At 31.1% G+C, this 4,051-nt stretch overlaps 1 long non-coding RNA gene across 1 annotated transcript; it reads left to right on the forward strand.

The window, feature by feature from the left end:
* Positions 1–465: 465 nt before the first annotated feature.
* Positions 466–1,328, forward strand: LOC110024699. Its single transcript, XR_002294027.1, has 3 exons — positions 466–673; positions 790–860; positions 944–1,328. It is a non-coding gene; the product is annotated as an uncharacterized LOC110024699 (long non-coding RNA).
* Positions 1,329–4,051: the final 2,723 nt, after the last annotated feature.

Raw genomic sequence — 4,051 nt, forward strand, 5'->3', positions numbered from 1 at the left:
GAGCTAGTATCTTCCTTGCTATTCAAACTTTAGATTAACCAATGTTCTTTATAGCATCTCTAGTAAGGGTATATAATATAATTGCTCCTATTTGTCACTATCTCCCTCACTACTTATTTTTCTTTTACACATGTCACTAATTTTATTGCATGAGGAAGAATACTTTTAATATTTTAAACCCCACTTTCTGATTTTCACTGCATTGTAGTGGTAATTGTAGGATATAATCAAAACCAAAAATTTATCGACCTTCCAAGCTAGGGTGTTTTATTTTAGACTAAAATTTCTCTTGAAAGCCACCGTGATTAACCTCTATGTATGTGGGATCGATATTCGGGGCTTAATCAGAAAGCTCTATATTACTTGATAAGGATACGTATACTTGCGTAGAATCCCTACAAATATAATTGAAATCTTACTTTGCTTGGGATCAAGTTTTTGGTGCCACTACCGAGGATTAAAATCTTCAAGTAATGATGTCAACTTCATAAATCCTTACATATAAAAAATATCGGGATCAGGGCTCTGGGGTCAGTTCACCGCAGCTTGGGCATCTCATGATTATGAGAGGAGGAGATTGACGAATCAGGTGAATCGAGCGACAAAGGTGGTTAGGGGAGCTATGCTACACATTGGTGGATCAGTCCCTCATACGAAGCACTACAAGAGGCTGGTAAGATTTTTTTAGATATTGAAACATTAATTCAATTTTTGGAGTATTTTTTTAGTGTTAACCATTTTTGTACATTACACAAAACAAGGAGTTAAGCTGTACTCCCTTTGATGCAGAGCTGCATGTCCGAGCTAATCGAAGCCTGAGGACTGTGCAATGGGTCTCAGAGCATTCTCGACGAGTTGCTGTAAGATAAAAACCTTAAATTAAAAATTTATTTTGACTCTAACTATTGATAGTGTCAATTTAATGCTTATTTTCATTATGTAGGAGGTGTTTGAGAAGCTTTGGGGGAGGCACTTTACCACTCAGTCCCAGACTGACACCAACAACAGAGGTAGTCAGTCTACCACTACACAGTCTGAGTGCTAGCTTTGGACCCCTGTGATAGGGAGGAAGGAGAGGATTTATGGCCTTGGAGTGAAGGGCATCACCTTCAAGGTCAAACTCTCTCATGGTCTCGTTCTTGGTTCACCAAGCTCCTTACAGCCAGACCAGGAGGCTCTTGCAAGGTAGGTGGCTGCAATGAATGAAGAAATCTACAGCTGCGTAAGCATATGCTATAAGGAAAACATAGAGTGAATGACTCCATAGCTTGCTTGGCAGAGGCCTTAGCAGATAGCTCGGACAAACAACCGATGACATCCGTGCACGAGGAGGAGAAGGATGAGGATGGACAAGATGAGTAGTTTTTTTATGTTTTTTTTATTTATAAGCATTATGTTAAACATTTAATTAACTTTATTATTCTTTTTTGGGATGATATGTGACAGTATCTTCCTTTTATTACTGATGTTATTTAGATATTTGATTTGTGATATGACTATGCTTAATGTGATCTATGATGTGGAATGTGTTTTTGTGCACGTTATGAAATTGTAATTGATATTCTCTTTTTTTTTGTTACAGGTTTGCGTTGGATTTGTATCTATTTTCCGATGCAAAATTAGACGCTACATCTACAATAATTATTTATTGTTCTACGATATTTTTTGACATAAATGAGATGGTAATCCAATGCTAAGATTCATCATTGGATATCTTCATATGCAAATTTCGATGCACTTTATGTATAAACAAATCTGACACTAATATGACGTAACAACCAATGCAAATTATTTTCTTTTGAATATTTCAAAGTAAATTAGATGAAAATAAATTACCGACACCTAATTTAGCATCAGAAAAAAATCAGACAAAAATCAGATGCAAATCTGAAACTCACCTTTAATTATCATTAGATTTGAGTCTGATTTGAGTCTAGTCTATCCAACACATATGTTAAATTTTTGAAGTGTTAGCTAACATCAAATATTGACTATACTTCTCCAAATATTTCAAATCCAATATATATAATTAATATATCTCAGCCATTCGAATACAGGATGCTCTTAGTTTTATAATTCACACTTCTACTAGATTATAAATATTTCTAAAACCCACAAACCAATTTTATTTGTACTTTTACATTCTTTAATATCTCTTCACCATAATTTATATCATGTTTTGATGATTAAATTGTAATTCTAGAAAATATCATTCAAATCAAATAAAAAAAATGCAAATATAGGTTTTGATTGTTTTTTTTTATTATATCCCACTAAAGGCCTAAACATCATACTATCTACTCCAACTCATAATATAACATTCTAAATTAACCATTCTTACAAACTCCATCTATATATACTACTATGAATTAGTTATGTAAAAATGAACTTCTAAACTTGCATAAATTAGCTTAAGCTTAACTATTCCTAGCATTTTTTCCACCAAAAATTGAGAACTCCTCATATTTTAACAATATTTGTAGATCACATTTTATCATATTAAGCTAAATTTGCTTGACTGAATTCAACCATTATTCTTAAAGAAAACCATCCACTGCCATCTAAACCATCTTAAAATAACTCGAGGTCTACATTTGAAATTGGTTGTTACATTTTCCATGTTTTTATAGTTTGTTAGCAGCCAACAAAGATTAATTTATAAATTATAATCAGACAGGGTACTTCACATATACCACACCAATATTTTTTGTATTGATAAGTTCGTGATAGTTGATGACAGTTTTTTGTCATTAAAGTTAAAAAAGCTTCCCCATTCACACACATATAATAAACCTAAAATGAATGCTAGATTTCTTCATGATAAATTAAAAAAAAAAAGAAAGAAAGTATTATATGATTGGATAGAGCTAAAATGATCAAGTATGTAAGGTAACAAAATCTCACTTTTCATTTCAATTGGGAAATATAGATTTCTCTCTTGTCATTTGATGTCTTATGTATGGCTTATGGAAATGCATGTATCATTTATCTAATACAATATTTGAATCAAAGATGATTTTTTTATGAGGATCAAGATCAAATTACTATATCAAGTTAATTACAACTCCTACTTAAAATTAAATTTTTATGTAGTTGCCAAGAATTTTTTTAGAATTTTTATTAGAAAATAAAAAATAATAATTATTTTTTGAATCTTTGAATCTAAGAAAGTTTCATTAAACTAATGAATACTTAGATCTAGTGTAATCTATACTAGATTTTCCAATACATGTGGTAAATATAGAGCATAATTACTCAATCTTTGATGGTACTTAAAAGCCATCGAGGTTTCATAACATAATTAAAATAGGTTAAATCATGCAAAAATCTCTAAAACTTGACTTTCCTCCTTATATTACAATTATTTAGAAAAAAATATTCTTGTGTTTGTAGAGAAATTAGATGTTAACCCACTGTTCCACTAGTTTTGTATCAAACATATTAAAACACAACTTATTTATTAGACGCTTACTTGGGTCTACTCTTCAAGTGAGTAACAACTATTCTGTGATGTCATGGTGTTGCAACACCATGTTGTTGCATTCAATAATGGCGTTGCAATGCTGAGATGTTGATTTGTTGTCTTTATTTCTCTCTTATGATGACGCTTTGGTGATGAGAATGTAGCACTATGGTGCTTTGATGATGAAGCCTTGACACTATAAACTAGCACTATGATGTCATGCTCTCAATTTTGTCTTAAGTTTGTGGCATCTGGTACTACCAGTGCTATTTGTCTTACAACACACTGCTGCAAGTGTTTTTGATTTTTTCTTTCAAAATTGTTGACATGCTAATTTTTTACGGAATAATTGAATAAAATGCCATAGAAGCATAATAAAGTAGTACTTTTATAAAAGATAACTCGATCGTTATGCCATTTTAAAGACTTAAAATCATCCACAAATATGAGGAATATATTTGCCTATTTTTCTCAAAATTGATTAAATCATTTTTAATTGAAATTGTTGACTAGAAAGTTAACTAAAAGCTATGAATGAATAAAATGGTTTCAATATATATATATATATATATATATATATATATATAT

The sequence above is a fragment of the Phalaenopsis equestris genome, unplaced genomic scaffold (assembly GCF_001263595.1).
Source record: "Phalaenopsis equestris unplaced genomic scaffold, ASM126359v1 Scaffold000267, whole genome shotgun sequence".
Lineage (NCBI taxonomy): Eukaryota > Viridiplantae > Streptophyta > Magnoliopsida > Asparagales > Orchidaceae > Phalaenopsis > Phalaenopsis equestris.